The sequence below is a fragment of the Ranitomeya imitator genome, chromosome 7, assembly GCF_032444005.1.
Source record: "Ranitomeya imitator isolate aRanImi1 chromosome 7, aRanImi1.pri, whole genome shotgun sequence".
Taxonomy (NCBI): domain Eukaryota; kingdom Metazoa; phylum Chordata; class Amphibia; order Anura; family Dendrobatidae; genus Ranitomeya; species Ranitomeya imitator.
This window is the reverse complement of record NC_091288.1, coordinates 8,286,836-8,307,880: the sequence shown is the minus strand read 5'-3', so window position 1 is coordinate 8,307,880 and position 21,045 is coordinate 8,286,836. Positions and strand designations below refer to the sequence as shown.

The window sequence follows — 21,045 nt, the reverse complement described above, 5'->3', positions numbered from 1 at the left end:
TCTAATGAAAACAGTTTGATGAATCAGGGTCAAAGTTCTGGGAAAAAAAGAGACCTTTAGGTCTGAGCATTTATTATACAAGGCTATTGGATGCCGCCTTTGACCTCTGTTGTTTCTAAACTCAAGGTCAAATCAGCTGAAGAAACTTTGAAGTCAGAATGGAGATTTATCAGTGGAGCGGAGGATGGGAGTACTTGGAATTATACTCAGGCAAAATTAAAGCATCATTCACCTCCAATCATCAATCATCCTCAGAAAACGTGAAGCAGCAGGTTACATCCCAATACTGAGAAAGTGAAGGACCCAAGAGCTAATGCTCAGACAGATAGAGATTGATGTCTTCCATGATTTAAGCTTAAGGTGAAATAATTGTCTAAAGGGCAACTCAGCGCAGGCAGTTCCTCCCATTATGGGGGTTTGCTGACTGAGACCCATTCTTACAGGACTGTTTCGGTTGCTTCAGACAAGGAGTGGGGACAAGATTATCTCCTGATCACTTTATCCTTCATTTGTAGATTTCCTGTAGTTCCACATGTTCTATACATAGTAACATAGTAACATAGTTAGTAAGGCCGAAAAAAGACATTTGTCCATCCAGTTCAGCCTATATTCCATCATAATAAATCCCCAGATCTACGTCCTTCTACAGAACCTAATAATTGTATGATACAATATTGTTCTGCTCCAGGAAGACATCCAGGCCTCTCTTGAACCCCTCGACTGAGTTCGCCATCACCACCTCCTCAGGCAAGCAATTCCAGATTCTCACTGCCCTAACAGTAAAGAATCCTCTTCTATGTTGGTGGAAAAACCTTCTCTCCTCCAGACGCAAAGAATGCCCCCTTGTGCCCATCACCTTCCTTGGTATAAACAGATCCTCAGCGAGATATTTGTATTGTCCCCTTATATACTTATACATGATTATTAGATCGCCCCTCAGTCGTCTTTTTTCTAGACTAAATAATCCTAATTTCGCTAATCTATCTGGGTATTGTAGTTCTCCCATCCCCTTTATTAATTTTGTTGCCCTCCTTTGTACTCTCTCTAGTTCCATTATATCCTTCCTGAGCACCGGTGCCCAAAACTGGACACAGTACTCCATGTGCGGTCTAACTAGGGATTTGTACAGAGGCAGTATAATGCTCTCATCATGTGTATCCAGACCTCTTTTAATGCACCCCATGATCCTGTTTGCCTTGGCAGCTGCTGCCTGGCACTGGCTGCTCCAGGTAAGTTTATCATTAACTAGGATCCCCAAGTCCTTCTCCCTGTCAGATTTACCCAGTGGTTTCCCATTCAGTGTGTAATGGTGATATTGATTCCTTCTTCCCATGTGTATAACCTTACATTTATCATTGTTAAACCTCATCTATGGAGCGTTAAAGTTGACAAATATTTTTTGGCTCATAGGTAAGATATCTTAGAAGCAGAGCAGCTCCATGAGCATCAGCAGAGTAAACTAAGGGGAAATACTATTACTGTATGGAGTGTATGGGAGAGAAGTCATGGAAAGAACCTGCTGATCATGGAGCATTTTCCTCTGTAAATCTTCGTGCAGTCCACTGTCCACGTTGCGATCTCTGCTTCAGTCTGTGAATTGAAACATAGATTCTGAGGCTTTACAGAATTGTTACTTCTCACAGCAGAGGGTTTGATACAAGAGTTTCTAGTCTGGACAATCCTGTGAGTGTTAAATACACACATTTCTCTCGTATGGTGTCGGCCTAGTGCACTATGTCAGTCCAGAGCCCAGGAAGAAGATTGTCTGGACTGGAGACTATCGCATACACCTGTGTGAAGTCATCACTGGTTTTAGGCTGTGTAAGAAATTATGTCTTCATTCACTGGCAGCAAAGATAGATCTGGAAACGCTGATGAAACTTTTGGATCCTCTTCTAGTCTGATAGGTTTGGCCTTTGGTTTCATGCAGGTTAACGTTACGTCTATGCCGGGGCAGGTTATAAAACTTCATGCACTTAGAACACTTTCACATTGCTAAAATATAAAAGATGCAAAAACTTGTATTGAGGATAGTAAAAAGAATCCATAATATATGTATTTTATGTTTTAATCATACTATATACTGCTCAAAACTTGTAGTCAGAAAGAACCGTATCATTCTTTCTTGATTATGAAATGTGGACTGCTTTGCTGGGGTCAGGAGCAAGATCAAGGACAGGAGCAGGAACTAGAGCTGGGTCAGGAGCAAGAACAAGTACAAAAGAAAGAACAAGGGTAAGAGCAGGGAGAAGAGCAGAGCAATGTCAGGAGGAAGAGCAGAAGCAAGAGCAGGATCAGGAGCAAGAGGAGAAACGAGCTGGAGCAGCACAGTGTCAGGAGGAAAAGCAGAAACAAGGGCAGGATCAGAAGCAAGAGCAGAAAAAACAGCAGGATAAGAAGCAAGAGCTGGAGCAGTGCAGCATCAGGAGGAAGAGCAGAAACAAGGGCAGGATCAGAAGCAAGAGCAGGAGCAGTGCAGCATCAGGAGGAAGAGCAGCCTCAGGAGGAAGAGCAAAAACAAGGGCAGGATCAGAAGCAAGGGCAGGATAAGGAGCAGGAGCAGAAACAAGAGCCGAAGCAGAGCAGTGTCATGAGGAAGAGCAGGATCAGAAGCAAGAGCTGGAGCAGAGCAGTGTTAGGAGGAATATCAGGAGCAAGAGCAGAAGCTAGAGGAAAGCAGTGTCAGGAGGAAGAGCAGTATCAGGAAGAAGAGCAGAAGCAAAAGCTGGAGAAGAGCAGTGTCAGGAGGAAGAGCAGGTGCATGAGCAAGGCCTAAATGAGGAATAAGAGCATAAGTAGGGACAAGGACTGGAGCAGAGCAGTATCAGAAGAGCAGAAACAAGAGCAGGAGCAGAGCAGTGTGAGGAAGAGGAGCAGAAACAAGAGCGGGATCAGGAAAAAAAGCAGAAAAAAGAGTAACAATTAGAGCAGAAGCAAGAGCACGGCCTAAAGGAGGAATAAGAGCATGAGCAGGGACAAGAGTAGGAGCAGAGCAGTATCAGGAGGAAGAGCAGAAACATGATCAGGAGCAAGAGCAGGAACAGGAAGGTCAGTTCTCCTCAGACACATTCATTTCATGGGAAGAATTTACACAAGACTCAGCCCAAAATTTTGAGGGGTCAAAGATCCAGAAAAGAAGAAGAAAACTAGAGGAGGAAATCTGTGATATGATATCTAATCCCATCCTGTGTGATACTGTCTGCTGAGCCGTATATCTAATCCTATCCTGTGTGATACTGACTGCTGAGCTGTGTATCTAATCCTATCCTGTGTGATACTGACTGCTGAGCCGTGTATCTAATCCTATCCTGTGTGATACTGACTGCTGAGCTGTGTATCTAATCCTATCCTGTGTGATACTGACTGCTGAGCCGTGTATCTAATCCTATACTGTGTGATACTGTCTACTGAGCCGTGCATCTAATCCTCTCCTGTGTGATACTGTCTGCTGAGCCGTGTATCTAATCCTATCCTGTGTGATACTGACTGCTGAGCCGTGTATCTAATCCTATCCTGTGATACTGACTGCTGAGCCGTGTATCTAATCCCATCCTGTGTGATACTGTCTGCTGAGCCGTATATCTAATCCTATCCTGTGTGATACTGACTGCTGAGCCGTGTATCTAATCCTCTCCTGTGTGATTCTGACTGCTAAGCCATGTATCTAATCCTATCCTGTGTGATACTGACTGCTGAGCTGTGTATCTAATCCTATACTGTGTGATACTGACTGCTGAGCCGTGTATCTAATCCTATCCTGTGATACTGACTGCTGAGCCGTGTATCTAATCCTCTTCTGTGTGATACTGACTGCTGAGCCATGTATCTAATCCTATCCTGTGTGATACTGTCTGCTGAGCCGTGTATCTAATCCTATCCTGTGTGATACTGTCTGCTGAGCCGTGTATCTAATCCTATCCTGTGTGATACTGACTGCTGAGCCGTGTATCTAATCCTATCCTGTGTGATACTGTCTGCTGAGCCGTGTATCTAATCCTATCCTGTGTGATACTGTCTGCTGAGCCGTGTATCTAATCCTATCCTGTGTGATACTGTCTGCTGAGCCGTGTATCTAATCCTATCCTGTGTGATACTGACTGCTGAGCCGTGTATCTAATCCTATCCTGTGTGATACTGACTGCTGAGCCGTGTATCTAATCCTATACTGTGTGATACTGTCTGCTGAGCCGTGTGTCTAATCCTATCCTGTGTGATACCGTCTGCTGAGCCGTGTATCTAATCCTGTCCTGTGTGATACTGTCTGCTGAGCCGTCTATCTAATCCTCTCCTGTGTGATACTGTCTGCTGAGCTGTGTATCTAATCCTCTCCTGTGTGATACTGACTCCTGAGCTGTGTATCTAATCCTCTCCTGTGTGATACTGACTGCTGAGCCATGTATCTAATCCTCTCCTGTGTGATACTGTCTGCTGAGCTGTGTATCTAATCCTGTCATGTGTGATACCGTCTGCTGAGCCATGTATCTAATCCTGTCCTGTGTGATACTGTCTGCTGAGCCGTGTATCTAATCCTGTCCTGTGTGATACTGTCTGCTGAGCCGTCTATCTAATCCTCTCCTGTGTGATACTGTCTGCTGAGCTGTGTATCTAATCCTCTCCTGTGTGATAGTGTCTGCTGAGCTGTGTATCTAATCCTATCCTGTGATACTGACTGCTGAGCCGTGTATCCAATCCTGTCCTGTGTGATACTGTCTGCTGAGCCATGTATCTAATCCTGTCCCTGTGTGATACTGTCTGCTGAGCCGTCTATCTAATCCTCTCCTGTGTGATACTGTCTGCTGAGCTGTGTATCTAATCCTCTCCTGTGTGATACTGTCTGCTGATCCGTGTATCTAATCCAGTCCTGTGTGATACTGACTGCTGAGCTGGGTATCTAATCCTATCCTGTGTGATACTGTCTGCTGATCCGTGTATCTAATCCAGTCCTGTGTGATACTGACTGCTGAGCTGTGTATCTAATCCTATCCTGTGTGATACTGTCTGCTGAGCCGTGTATCTAATCCTGTCCTGTGTGATACTGACTGCTGAGCTGTGTATCTAATCCTATCCTGTGTGATGCTGACTGCTGAGCCGTGTATCTAATCCTATCCTGTGTGATACTGACTGCTGAGCCGTGTATCTAATCCTCTCCTGTGTGATACTGACTGCTGAGCCGTGTATCTAATCCTATCCTGTGTGATACTGACTGCTGAGCCGTGTATCTAATCCTCTCCTGTGTGATACTGTCTGCTGAGCCGTGTATCTAATCCTATCCTGTGTGATACTGTCTGCTGAGCCGTGTATCTAATCCTATCCTGTGTGATACTGTCTGCTGAGTCGTGTATCTAATCCTCTCCTGTGTGATACTGTCTGCTGAGCCGTGTATCTAATCCTGTCATGTGTGATACTGACTGCTGAGCCGTGTATCTAATCCTGTCATGTGTGATACTGTCTGCTGAGCCGTGTATCTAATCCCTTCCTGTGTGATACTGACTGCTGAGCTGTGTATCTAATCCTCTCCTGTGTGATACTGTCTGCTGAGCCGTGTATCTAATCCTGTCATGTGTGATACTGTCTGCTGAGCCGTGTATCTAATCCCATCCTGTGTGATACTGACTGCTGAGCTGTGTATCTAATACTATCCTGTGTGATACTGACTGCTGAGCTGTGTATCTAATCCTCTCCTGTGTGATACTGTCTGCTGAGCCATGTATCTAATCCTGTCCTGTGTGATACTGTCTGCTGAGCCGTGTATCTAATCCCATCCTGTGTGATACTGACTGCTGAGCTGTGTATCTAATACTATCCTGTGTGATACTGACTGCTGAGCTGTGTATCTAATCCTGTCCTGTGTGATACTGTCTGCTGAGCCGTGTATCTAATCCCATCCTGTGTGATACTGACTGCTGAGCTGTGTATCTAATACTATCCTGTGTGATACTGACTGCTGAGCTGTGTATCTAATCCTGTCCTGTGTGATACTGTCTGCTGAGCCATGTACCACATGTATTACTCCTAGAGAACCACAGAGCACTGGATCCCACCCAAGTCTTTATCCATAAGGGTTTGTGCATACAGTAAATATTTGTAGAAGACATTTCTTCACCATAATCATGTCTGGTGGCAGGAAAACGCTATATAAAATACGTAGATTTTTGTGTGTTTTTGATGCATTTTTACGTATCGGTTGTTTGTTTTTTTTACATTTATTTGAATAGATGAAAAACACTAAAAGATTTCACAATCTGCCGATATGAAACTGTTTCACATCTGCAAGGAGAAAATAACATTTCTGAAATCTCACTCACTGTGCTTGTAAAAGTGAAAAGCTGCGTACTTTCATGGCAAGAATGTGATGTGTGAACAAGCCCTCAGTCGGTCATTTCCTTGTACATGGACATACATTTTTAGTTTTCTGTAGAAATGTATTTTTCTGCAAGTTATAAAATTAACAGTAACCTGCAGAATAAAGCAATTTCTGTGGTTTCTGTGATCGACATCGGAGAAATAAAAGAATCAAACTAACAATGGGCAGTGGTAAAGCAGCAGCAGCCCTGACAGATAAAGCGTGAGCGGGGGGATCCGACGTGCGTCTCCGTGCTGTTCTCACAGCTTGGTGATTTGGGCCCAAGCAACCAAGAAGTATGCATAGCTAAAGCCCCCGGCTGTTTGAGGCCCTTTGTATCTGCCATGGGCTCTGCGAGAGATCGCGATTACTGAAGCTTCCAGGGCACCTAACACAGCCACACTGTTGTCCTCGGTCAGCGGACACGTCTTGGCGCAGCGGCGTTCAGTGACAGTAAATCAGTGGCAATCACAACTTCTGCCCTATAAAATGCGCATTTATTTTTAGTGGAATTCTTTCCTTATGCAACAGATAAACTATCTCCTACAAAAGCCCAATATCCGAGATATTCAATTCATCAGACCCCAGCATTCCAGAGAGATACATTGTATCATGTGGAACCCCAATATTCCTAAAGATATATGCTATATTATATAGACCCCCAACATGCTAGTTATAATTTGAACCATGTTAACCCCCAACATTCCAGAGAGATTCATTATATCAAATAGAACCCCAACATTCAGAATCCCAACATTGTAATACATTGTATCATGTAGAACATTCCAGAGAGATACATTGTATCACGTAGAACCCAATATTCCTAAGAGAATTCCAACATGGTATCATATAGAACATTCCAGAGAGATACATTGTATCCTTTAGAACCCAATATTCCTAAGAGAATTCCAACATTGAAATACATTGTATCATATAGAACATTCCAGAGAGATACATTGTATCCTCTAGAACCCCATTATTCCTTAGGTATTCTATCGTATATTCCAAACATTCTAATACACTGAATAATATAGGATCTCAAAATTCCTGAAATATACAGTGTGACATATAAAAAGTAACAAAACATTTCTGAGATACACTGTATCACATAGAATCCCATTATTCCTAAGACATGTATTGTATCATATAGACCCCTAACATTCCAGAGTTATACATTTAATCATATACAACTTCAAATTTTCAGAGAGATACAGTGCCTACAAGTAGTATTCAACCCCCTGCAGATTTAGCAGGTTTACATATTTGGAATTAACTTGGCATTGTGACATTTGGACTGTAGATCAGCCTGGAAGTGTGAAATGCACTGCAGCAAAAAAGAATGTTATTTCTTTGTTTAATTTTTTTATAAAATTGTGAAAAGTCTTTTCAGAGGGTCATTTATTATTCAACCCCTCAACCCACCAGAATTCTGTTTGGTTCCCCTAAAGTATTAAGAAGTAGTTCAGGCACAAAGAACAATGAGCTTCACATGTTTGGATTAATTATCTCTTTTTCCAGCCTTTTCTGACTATTTAAGACCCTCCCCAAACTTGTGAACAGCACTTATACATGGTCAACATGGGAAAGACAAAGAAGCATTCCAAGGCCATCAGAGACAAGATCGTGGAGGGTCACAAGGCTGGCAAGGGGTACAAAACCCTTTCCAAGGAGTTGGGCTTACCTGTCTCCACTGTTGGGAGCATCATCTGGAAGTGGAAGGCTTATGGAACTACTGTTAGCCTTCCACGGCCTAGACAGCCTTTGAAAGTTTCCTCCCGTGCCGAGGCCAGGCTTGTCCGAAGAGTCAAGGCTAACCCAAGGACAACAAGGAAGGAGCTCTGGGAAGATCTCATGGCAGTGGGGACATTGGTTTCAGTCAATACCATAAGTAACGTACTCCACCGCAATGGTCTCCGTTCCAGACGAGCCCGTAAGGTACCTTTACTTTCAAAGCGTCATGTCAAGGCTCGTCTACAGTTTGCTCATGATCACTTGGAGGACTCAGACTGACTGGTTCAAGGTTCTCTGGTCTGATGAGACCAAGATCGAGATCTTTGGTGCCAACCACACACGTGACGTTTGGAGACTGGATGGCACTGCATACGACCCCAAGAATACCATCCCTACAGTCAAGCATGGTGGTGGCAGCATCATGCTGTGGGGCTGTTTCTCAGCCAAGGGGCCTGGCCATCTGGTCCGCATCCATGGGAAGATGGATAGCACGGCCTACCTGGAGATTTTGGCCAAGAACCTCCGCTCCTCCATCAAGGATCTTAAGATGGGTCATCATTTCATCTTCCAACAAGACAACGACCCAAAGCACACAGCCAAGAAAACCAAGGCCTGGTTCAAGAGGCAAAAAATCAAGGTGTTGCAGTGGCCTAGTCAGTCTCCTGACCTTAATCCAATTGAAAACTTGTGGAAGGAGCTCAAGATTAAAGTCCACATGAGACACCCAAAGAACCTAGATAACTTGGAGAAGATCTGCATGGAGGAGTGGGCCAAGATAACTCCAGAGACCTGTGCCGGCCTGATCAGGTCTTATAAAAGATGATTATTAGCTGTAATTGCAAACAAAGGCTATTCCACAAAATATTAAACCTAGGGGTTGAATAATAATTGACCCACACTTTTATGTTTAAAATTTATAAAAATTTAACTGAGCAACAAAACTTTTTGGTTTGTAAGATTTATGCATCTGTTAATAAATCCTGCTCTTGTTTGAAGTTTGAATGCTCTAACTTATTTGCATCTTATTAAACCTGCTAAATCTGCAGGGGGTTGAATACTACTTGTAGGCACTGTACATTATATCATATAGATCTCCAACATTCTTATGAAATGTATTACATCATCAAGAATCCCAACAATCTAATACATTGTATCTTACAGAACTTCCCAGAAGGATACACTGTGACACGTAGAGCCCCAATATTCCAGAGATATTCAATGTATCCTATATCCCAAACATTCTAATACATTGAATAATATAGGACCTCGAAATTCCAGAGAGATGCATTGTATCATATGAAACCCCAACATTTCTAAGCAATATATTGTATCATGTAGAACCCCAATATTCCAGGGGGATAAATTTGATCATATGAAACCCCCAACATTCCTACGAGATGTATTGAACAATGTAGATTCCTAATCTTCTAATACATTGCATCATATAGAACGCCAACATTCCAGAGAGATACATTGCTCACTTTATGGGGGTCTCCCACTACTTCAGTGTTTTGTAAATAAAGTTTAAGCAGAGTATAAGGAAAACTTCTGCAACTTTTAGATGTACTTTGATTTTCATTTTCTTGCATTCTGCACAATCTCGTCTTCCTGTCAGCGCATTGGAACATTTATTTTACATCCAGTGGCTGAAACCCTGTCCTGACTTAGTACATGTCCTAGCTAACAGCTACTTGCAAATTCATGCCCCTAAACAGTGCCAGACTCTAGACTGATACATTTCACATACACAATCATATAATTAGCAAGTAAGACAGGAGGGAGATTATGGATATGTTAAAATGTTCTTGCAATAAATTTCCTAAAAAAATAAATTCTGACACAAAGCTTCAAATCCCCTACAAAGACAGCTTGATAAAGTTCTGTGTACCTTTAGCCACCACTAGAGGGAGTTTACTGAAGAAAGATTTGTTATTGGGCTAAATGGGAGCTGTATACAGAGAGCTCCCTCCAGTGGTGGCCGCGGGTAGACAGAATCCTATAATGGCAGTCTGACTGTGAATTGCATTTACAATTTGGCAGCAAAGAGAACAAGTGAACTCTTATTACAAGTAGAGAAATATATATATATATATATATATATATATATATATATATAAAAAATGAGAAAAAAGTTTTGAGGGGCAAATAAAAAATTTTAGGTAAGAAAAAGGAATTATAAGGAAAAAAAACTCCGGACAAATTGATAAAATGAGAAAATAATATCTCAATTTGAGGCTCAAAAAAAGTTACAATTTGCATGAGGAAAATTACACTTTCATTTTTTACTTTTTTTTTTCAAAATGTTAAGATTTTTTTGTTTGAACATCATTCAAACATTTTTATATAAAAAAGTTATGTAAACAAGTCAAAAATGTTATATCAAATCCTAAAAATAAGTTTTCTCACATAGTTTTGACTTTTTAGGTATAAAGTGAATGCAATAGTCCTTAATTTTGGAGCGAGTGACCTCTCGGTTTGGCGTTTTTTTCTGCAGATGCAATAGACCGAACGCCTCGTAAATGTGGCAGTGACTCATGGCTCGTTCCCTATACATTGGCCTTACATTTCCATATGTAGAATATTCCTCCTATAGGAATCGCCAATAGAAAAGCTGGAACAAGGAGAAGCTTTCACAATACATTCTCTGGAGGGGATGTGGGCGCAACTAAGACGAGCTCCAGATAGAAGTGTCAGCGCGGATACAATGTAACCGTATGGACTCCGGCCGGGAGAGATAACAGCCATTGTCTGCAACTTGTCACTTTCCTTTAATTTATTGCTGCAGATGATTGAGAGTGGAGATTTGTGGCATCTATTCTAAAGCATATTCCTCTCCTGCGGCCGCCGGACGTCAATATCGCCCCTTGTCTCTTGCGCCTCATTCATCGGAATTCAGAAGGAAAACTCCCAGCAGAATCTCATGAATCAATGATCAACACAGGAGAAGGAGCTGATAACGTCATCCCAGCAAATAATGCAGAAGCTATTTTCAGGAAGGCTGGACTTGCCGAAGAAGAAGGAATCAAAATTGCTGGACGAATCATCAACAATCTTAAATAGGCAGATGATATAACATTGATAACAACAAGTGTAGATGGAATGAAGGACTTATTACTGAGTCAAGATGGAAAGCTCGAGCATGGGACTGCTACTCAACACAAAAGACAAAGATACTGTCAGGACTCGAACCCAGTAGCTCTTGTGCACTAGACGGCAGCTCTTGCCTCTAAGCTATTCAGCTCGCTGGGCAGATCCTTGCTAACCCAGATACTAGTACATGTGTTGTTTCTGATTGTCTCCACCCTGAGTTCCTGATTGTCTCCACCCTGATTGAAGACCCTACTTAAACCTGGCATTGCACTTTCTTCCTTGTGAGAATATTGAGCTAGGAGTCTTTAGTCAAGCTTCCTTTCACCTGCGCCTTCATTCCAAGATCATACTGCTGCTTCCGTGTACCGACCCCTGGCTATTCCTGACTTCGCTACCTGTTAATCCTATAACTACATTACTTCTCCTGTGTACCCATCCCTGGCTATTCCTGATTAAGCTACCTGCCAGTGCTGCCCCTAGTGGTTGCAATACCACTACTCCAACCCAGGTCAGTCCATAACAGATACTGACTAGCGCCAGGTATGGCCTGGACACATCTGAAAAGGACGGCCAGGAACTGGAACTTGTAAAGGGCTTCAACCTACTTCCATCAATGATCACTCAAGATGCAGTGATGACACCAGAAATCAAAAGCAGAATAGCTATGGGCAAATCAACAATAAAGTCGCTGGACAAGGTCTTCAAATCAAAAAAAATTTCACTGGCGATGAAGACACAGCTCATAGATATTCTGTTCTACTCTATAGTACCATACAGATGTGAAACTTGGATGATAAAGATAGAAGAAGAATCGATCCCACTGAAATATGGAGCTGGAGAAGAATGTTATCAGTACCATGGATGGCAAGAAGAAGAAACCAAGCCAGAGATATCACTGGAAGCAAGGATCACCAAGCTAGGACATGAGGACCCATCATAAGGAGAAAGTGATCACTGGAGAAGGACATAATGGCTGGGAGAACAGAATGAGCGAGGAAAAGAGGAAGAGCGGCAACTCGATGGCTGGAAACTATTACGATATCAGCGGGGAAGACCCGCACAGGGCCGCACAGAATCGATCTCCCTATGGAGCGTTCATCATTAAGTCACCATGACTCGAGACCGAGCTGAAGGCCATTATATAATAACTAGATGGTGGCCCGATTCTAACGCATCGGGTATTCTAGAATATGTATGTAGTTTATTTATGAAGTTTTCAGAATAATGAAATTTATACAAAGGATTCGGCCGGCCGCGACCAATTAGCGAAGCGTGGTTCAAATTCTGCGCCAATTCGCGGGCGGACTGCGCCTGTCGGTGATTGTTCACGGCCGGGCGTGACCAATCAGTGAAGCCAGGGCCGGCTCCAGGTTTTTGAGGGCCCCGGGCGAAAGAGTCTCAGTGGCCCCCCTCTTTAACACATACCACGATTCATGATGCCCAGATACAGCAGAGAAATACAGCACAGCCAAGTAGCGTATAACACAGCCCACGTAGTATATAACACAGCCCACGTAGGATATAGCACAGCCACGTAGTATATAACACAGCCCACGTAGGATATAGCACAGCCACGTAGTATATAACACAGCCCACATAGTAAATAACATAGCCACGTACTATATTGCCCAGCCACGTAGTATATAGCACAGCCCACATAGTATATTGCCCAGCCACGTAATATATTGCACAGCCACATAGTATATTGCACAGCCACGTAGTATATAGCACAGAGCTGTAGTATCTAACATTGCCTATGCAGTATATAACCCAGGCCATGTAGTATAGAGCACAGCAATGTAGTATATTGCCCAGCCACGCAGTATATAGCACAAACACATAGTATATAGCACAGACACATAGTATGGAGCACAGACACGTAGTATATACTGTAGCACAGACACGTAGTATAGAGCACAGCAATCTAGTAAATTGCCCAGCCACGTAATATATACCACAGCCACGTAGTATATAGCACAGCTCATATAGTATATAGCACAGAGATGTAGTATATAGCACAGCCCACGTAGTATATAGCAATGTGGGCACCATATACCTGTTAAAAAAAGAATAAAAATAAAAAAAATAGTTCTTTACTAACCTTCCGTCGGCCTCCGGATCCAGCTGAGGCGTTTACCAATGCTCCTTGCGACGCTCCGGTCCCAAGAGTGCATTGCGGTCTTGCGAGATGATAACGTGCGGTCTCGCGAGAGCACTACGTCATCATCTCGTGAGACCGCAATGCATGGACCGGACCGTCGCGAGGAGCGGGAAAGGCCTGGGCTGGATCCGGGGGCTGACAGAAGGTGAGTATATAACGATTTTTTTTAATTATTATTATTTTTAACATTAGATCTTTTTACTATTGATGCTGCATAGGCGCTGACTGGAGGGGAGTATGGAGCGGGCACTGACTGCAGGGGAGTAGAGAGCGGCCATCTTGCCGCCGGACTGTGCCCGTCGCTGATTGGTCGTGGCCGTTTGACCGCGACCAATCAGCGACTTGTGATTTCCGTGACAGACATACAGACAGAAAAACAGACAGAAAGACGGAAGGGACCCTTAGAGTACCGTCACACTATACGATTTACCTACGATCACGACCAGCGATATGACCTGGCCGTGATCGTAGGTAAATCGTAGTGTGGTCGCTGGGGAGCTGTCACACAGACAGCTCTCCAGCGACCAACTATGCCGAGGTCCCTGGGTAACCAGGGTAAACATCGGGTAACTAAGCGCAGGACCGCGCTTAGTAACCCGATGTTTACCCTGGTTACAAGCGTAAAACTAAAAAAAAAAAAAACAGCACATACTTACATTCTGGTGTCCGTCAGGTCCCTTGCCGTCTGCTTCCCGCACTGACTGACTGCCGGCCGTAAAGTGAAAGCACAGCTGCTGTGCTCTGCTTTCACTTTACGGCCGGCAGTCAGAGTGCGGGAAGCAGACGGCAAGGGACCTGACGGACACCAGAATGTAAGTATGTGCTGTTTGTTTTTTTTTAGTTTTACGCTTGTAACCAGGGTAAACATCGGGTTACTAAGCGCGGCCCTGCGCTTAGTAACCCGATGTTTACCCTGGTTACAAGCGAACGCATCGCTAGATCGGTGTCACACACACCGATCTAGCGATGACAGCAGGAGATCCAGCGATGAAAGAAAGTTCTAAACGATCTGCTACGACGTACGATTCTCAGCAGGATCCCTGATCGCTGCTGCGTGTCAGACACAGCGATATCGTAACGATATCGCTGGAACGTCACGAATCGTACCGTCGTAGCGATCGAAATGGTATAGTGTGACGGTACCCTTAGACAATTATATAGTAGATAATAAATGGAAATACGGATATAACTGGCGGGTGTCCAATCGTCTTTGAAGGAAAGCTGCATCATGAAAAGTTCTGCAACTTTCTAAAATACAACGGCCCTGATTCAATATTTCACTTGCATCCATTTTTTTTTGTTTATGGTGTTTTTTGCCTGTTTTTTATTTGCGTCAAGCTCTTCTTTTACGGAAGGTTTCACAGGAGCGTATAAAATGTCGTTAGAGATTCATCCAGCAAACATGGATGATTTTCTTTCTCACTTGTCATCGGTGTACAATCCATTGTTACAGTAATCAGTTACAGTTTCTTATGTTATAGAACTGTAATGTATCCGCAGTCCGTATCTGAAAGGAAGTCACGCGGATGTTCTGTGCGGGATCCGTTTTTTTACTGAACAGTCATAGATTTGAATGGGTGAGTCTGACCCGACATACAGAAGAAACACATGGATGCTGACATTTTTTCATAGCAGGCGGTGTTGGTGAAGACACGCTTATCTGACCAGTAGAGTTGAATATCATTGGTCTTAGTGATGACGCCGACTGTTTCGGTTTTTCACTTACAGCATGTGTGAACTTACCCTAATTTCACCTTTTTAAGTCTATTTTATATGTAGTTGGTTTCTTTCCTCTTTTCATCATTATGGACGGGGTTTTTGTTATTCGGATGATTTCATCAGTTTTTTAATACCTTTTAAAAGTTGTTGAACTTTTATGCAAATTATCTCAAATAAATACCTGGAGTGATTTTTTTTTGGGATGCCACAAATTTTTGCAAAACAGTAATGCATCAAGTAACTTTTTGTTCTAAAATGGTGCAAAAAAAAAGTTAAAGACAGAAGTAAAGACCTTCTTTGATTTTGTGCAAAATTCATGAACTCGCATGTGAGAAGAACTTAGTGCAATGAATACTATAAGACGGAAAAGAAAAATGCAAATGCTAACACTGCTCAAGAGCAGCACATGGGCCCCATACAGGCTAATAACTCACCAGGTTGCACAATTCCAACTGCTTCGGAGACGCTGGTGGCCCCCTGACCTCCGGGCCCCTCTGTGTGTTGCACAGGTTCTCCCATGCTATATCCGCCACCTTTGGCCCCATGCTCAGGCCCTATTGCCGCTGCAGTCACTGCCATTATGGTATATTCCCATTTTTTAAAGGGCTGATGACCCCTCTTAAGTGGTCCTGTAGCATCAACCCCTATGAAGCACTTATCTTTTGGGGTCTGATGTTGGGTAAGAATGTAACAAATTTGCGGAGGTATAATTTCGACAGATCGCTAAAATTTGTTAGGGAACTCTGATTCTTATCAACTTATTCGATGCAAATTGAATCTTCGTTTTTGTGCTGCGCGGCTTCTCCCGACCCGAGAGCATAATAAACGTAGGGTGAAAATAAGTAACTACTCATCTCACCGCTCACCTGCCACCCGGTGCCCACCATCCGCTCCATCCAGCCTCTTTTGGCATTCATTGGGGGGTTATTGTGACATCCTCCTTGGCTTCCCATCGCGGCGGCGCTTCAGTCACTGACTGCTGATTACACCTTGGGTGACGCACATCATGACGCGGTGTCGCCAAAGGCCCTGATGTAGTAAGAGGACGGGAAAAAGGACGTCATGTGCGGAAAGAAGAGGTTGGATTGAGCGGGGACTAGACATAGGTCGATCTGGGCAGCTGAGTGCCAAACTGAGTATTTTCTTTTAACCCCTTTGCCGTCCTGCTACAATTCAGCAAATCCACCTGCAAAAACTTGAAGTTCAGGAAAATCCAAAATTTTTGCAGCATTCGAAACAAATACAATTTGCCTTTTACAAATTTACACCCTTAGTAACCAGCAACGTGCATTTTCCTTACCTGATAGAATTTAGGTCTTACAAGTAAAAGCCAAGAAAATACCACAAAAATCGCTTTTAGAAATACTGGATGTAGGTAAAAGAATCCCCAAGAATTTGATTGGGAAAGACCTGCTAAATTTGGGAGGGAAGGGGGAAAGTTGTAAGGAATTGGATTATGACCAGTCACTCGCTCATCTCTGATGCCCTTTATGGCCTTTTCTGCTTTTCTCGTGTTTTGCCGCCGGTGAGAACATGTCTTGGTAACGGCGCTGCAGTATTATAACTGATGGCCTGTGTGAACAGAGCCGGACCCGGGCCGGGAGAGAAGAGCCGTGATCTCACAGCGTGAAGCATCGACTCTCACTACTTAACGTGTAAAGTCAGGCAAGGACACGCCAGGTATAACAGGATTCCCGTTACTAATTAGCGCTTAGCAGGAGTGAGTTTAACCTGACGGCAAATTACGGGTATTTTAAGTAATGCTCGGAGCCATCTTCAAACTTTCCGCCCATGTGAATCACGTCCCTCATTAAAATCAAACTGAAGCGGTTTGTCTAAAGTTCAAGCAAACAGGCGCCGAATGCAGATTACAGACGAGAAGGGGCAGATTATTCTAAGTGATAGGTTGTAAAGAACGAGCAGGAGACTCCAGAATATAGGAGGTGATACATTGTATCTTATAAAGTACACAGTATACATTACAAAGATATACACATGGTAAACATTTTTTTAAATTCGTTTATTAACAACAAAATAAATTGCGTTACAAACAATGTATGTTGGACACATTGAACATGACTTATAGTACTATCAAGTGTACAGTGTTAAACATGAAATAAAAGGTACTTATTACTCTTAACCAATGTTATGATGTATTTGTTAACCATCTGTAACATACATATTACATATATATTACATAAGTAAGGAAAGAGAAAACCTGTGAAACTAAAACTCTCGAATTAGGACTACTTCTACTCTAATTACTGACTAATTCGCCAGATATCCCTGTGCCCAACCCCCACGCGCTGCCCCCGACCACCGCCAAGAGAGTACATCTATAGGGTGAGATGGGAAGAGTTCCATCGACCCCAAATCTTATCAAATTTTCCCGGACAGCCCCTGTTCCGATATAGCGTACGTTCATATGGGATAACGGAATTAACCAGGTCAATCCAAGCTCTCACAGAAGGGCAGGAATTTCCCATCCACCTCAGCGCTAGTACCTTACATGCGAAAAAGAGCACCTCCCGCAAGAAAGTACCAATATAGTGGTCCCAGGTCTCCTCCTCCGACACTCCAAATATACAAACTAATGGGTCCAGGGGAATAGGGATCAGCAGCAGTGATGTTAACAGTGATGTCACCTCTTTCCAATAGCGAAGGATAATAGGACACCTCCATATCATATGAATAAAGTCCGCATCTAGTGAGTGACACCGCATACATTCTGTCGTTTGAAACCGACCCATCCTACAAAGTCGCGTCGGAGTTAGATATGATTGATGTATAATATACAACTGAGTCATCCTGTTATTAACTGACGGAGATACTTTAATCGGGGATTCGAGGATGTCCTCCCATTCCTCCTCATGCAAGTTAGAAAGCAATTCACTCCATTTTCCTTTAACAGAATTGACGGTGACTGTAGACCCCGAAGATAGCAAATATGTGTATAGGGAGGAGATAAGACCCTGAGGGCCCTGCGATTTAAGGATCCCTATCAAAGGCAAAGAAGATATAGCGCGACCTGTACCCATAAGCCTCAAATATGATTGAATAGCTGACCTTAGCTGTAGGTATCGAAAAAATTGAGACCGCGGTATCTCATATTTATTTTGCAATTGTTCAAAAGACGCGAAGCCCCCCCCATCATACAGATCACCTATTGAGGAGACCCCACGTTCCATCCAAAAACCAGTTGACGGGTGATTCAATAAAGTAGAGAAATAGCTATTATTCCACAAGGGCATCTCTGCTATAATATCTACAAATCCCATAATTTTTTTAATTTGTCTCCAGACTGAACGCGCCAGACGGAGCAAGGGTAGCAATCTAGGGGCACCAGTTTTTTCCGCCTCCAATACATGGTAAACATTTGAATGTGGCCACGTTCTTTGCGGGACAAGATGATATTTTCAGTGATACCATTTTCGTTGTACTGTATATGACTTTTTGATAATTTTGTACCATTTTGCCATGCTTTCTAAGGCTGGTTTTGTTTCCGCTAAACGTGTCCGTGTGTGTAATACTTGCGGCACACGTGTGGCATCCATGTGCCACTTGTGTGCCGCATCAGTACCACACGGACGGCCGCCGGAGAAGAAGCGCTACAGTAAGTGCTGTTCCCCAGCGCCGGGTGCTGAAGACGGCTCTTATCATTCCTCCCTGCACTGCTGCCGATCAGCGCGAGCAGAGGAGAATGATGAGAGTTATATTTAACCCCTTAGTGACAGAGTCAATTTGGTACTTAATGACCAGGCCAATTTTTGCAATTCTGACCACTGTCACTTTATGAGGTTATAACTCTGGAACGCTTCAACGGATCCCGCTGATTCTGAGATTGTTTTTTCGTGACATATTGTACTTCATGTTAGTGGTAACATTTCTTCGATATTACTTGCGATTATTTATGAAAAAAACGGAAATATGGCGAAAATTTTTAAAATTTTGCGATTTTCAAACTTTGTATTTTTATGCCCTTAAATCAGAGAGATATGTCATGAAAAATACTTAATAAATAACATTTCCCACATGTCTACTTTACATCAGCACAATTTTGGAAACAAAATTTTTTTTTGTTAGGGAGTTATAAGGGTTAAAAGTTGACCAGCAATTTCTCATTTTTACAACACCATTTTTTTTTAGGGACCACATCACATTTGAAGTCATTTTGAGGGGTCTATATCATAGAAAATACCCAAGTGTGACACCATTCTAAAAACTGCACCCCTCAAGGTTCTCAAAACCACATTCAAGAAGTTTATTAACCCTTTACGTGCTTCACAGGAACTGAAACAATGTGGAAGGAAAAAATGAACATTTAACTTTTTTTTGCAAACATCTTAATTCAGAACCATTTTTTTTATTTTCACAAGTGTAAAAACAGAAATGTAACCATAAATTTTGTTATGCAATTTCTCCTGAGTACGCCAATACCCCATATGTGGGGGTAAACCACTGTTAGGGCGCACCGCAGAACTTAGAAGTGAAGGAGCGCCGTTTGACTTTTTCAATGCAGAATTGGCTGGAATTGAGATCGGACACCATGTCACATTTAGAGAGCCCCTGATGTGCCTAAACAGTGGAAACCCCCCACAAGTGACACCATTTTGGAAACTAGACCCCTTAAGGAACTTATTTAGATGTGTGGTGAGCACTTTGAACCCCCAAGTGCTTCACAGAAGTTTATAACGTAGAGCCGTGAAAATAAAAAATCGCTTTTGTTTACACAAAAATGATCTTTTCGCCCACAAATTCTTATTTTCACAAGGGTAACAGGAGAAATTAGATCACAAAAGTTGTTGTGCGATTTCTCCTGAATACGTCGATACCCCATATGTGAGGGTAAACCACTGTTTGGGCGCACCGCAGAGCTTGGAAGTGAAGGAGCGCCGTTTTACTTTTTCAATGTAGAATTGGCTGGAATTGAGATTGGACGCCATGTCGCGTTTGGAGAGCCCCTGATGTGCCTAAACAGTGGAAACCCCCCACAAGTGACACCATTTTGGAAACTAGACCCCTTAAGGAACTTATCTAGATGTGTGGTGAGCACTTTGAACTCCCATGTGCTTCACAGAAGTTTATAACGTAGAGCCGTGAAAAAAAAAATTGCATTTTTTCTACAAAAATGATCTTTTTGCCCACAAATTTTTATTTTCACAAGGGTAACAGGAGAAATTAGACCACTAAAGTTGTTGTGCAGTTTCTCCTGAGTACGTCGATACCCAATATGTGGGGGTAAACCACTGTTTGGGCGCACCGCAGAGCTTGGAAGAGAAAGAGTGCCGTTTTACTTTTTCAATGTAGAATTGGCTGGAATTGAGATCGGACGCCATGTCGCGTTTGGAGAGCCCCTGATGTGCCTAAACAGTAGAAATCCCCCACAAGTGACCCCATTTTGGAAACTAGACCCCCCATGGAACTTATCTAGATGTGTGGTGAGAACCTTGAATGCCCAAGTGCTTCACAGAAGTTTATAATGCAGAGCCGTGAAAATAAAAAATATTTTTTTTTTCCACAAAAAATATTTTTTAGCCACCAAATTTTTATTTTCACAAGGGTAACAAGAGAAATTGGACCCCAAAAGTTGTTGTCCAATTTGTCCTGAGTATGCTGGTACCCCATATGTGGGGGTAAACCACTGTTTGGGCGCACGGCAGAGCTCGGAAGGAAGGAGCGCCGTTTTGGAATGCAGACTTTGATAGAATGGTCTGCGGGTATTATGTTGCGTTTGCAGAGCCCCTGATGTACCTTACCAGTAGAAACCCTCCACAAGTGACCCCATTTTGGAAACTAGACCCCCCAAGGAACTTATCTAGATGTGTGCTGAGAACTTTGAATGCCCAAGTGCTTCACAGAAGTTTAGAATGCAGAGTCGTGAAAATAAAAAATATTTTTTTTTCCACAAAAAAGATATTGTAGCCCCCAAGTTTTTTTTTTCACAAGGGTAACAGGAGAAATTGGACTGCAATAGTTGTTGTCCAATTTATCCCGAGTACGC

General features: G+C 42.9%; 1 long non-coding RNA gene across 2 annotated transcripts in view; it reads right to left on the bottom strand.

Moving 5' to 3' along the window:
* The window catches only part of LOC138645784 (uncharacterized), a 31,752-nt gene extending 14,580 nt beyond the window's left edge, over positions 1–17,172 (bottom strand). Inside the window, exons 1-3 of one of the 2 annotated variants that reach the window (XR_011314756.1) lie at positions 16,345–17,172; positions 15,911–16,073; positions 1,410–1,995 (exon numbers count right to left, since the gene is read on the bottom strand). This is a non-coding gene — a long non-coding RNA (uncharacterized lncRNA). Of the gene's footprint in view, positions 1–1,409; positions 1,996–15,910; positions 16,074–16,344 lie in introns of those variants that run through there. The other variant, XR_011314757.1, reaches the window with a different exon arrangement.
* Between the last annotated feature and the right edge of the window lie 3,873 nt (positions 17,173–21,045).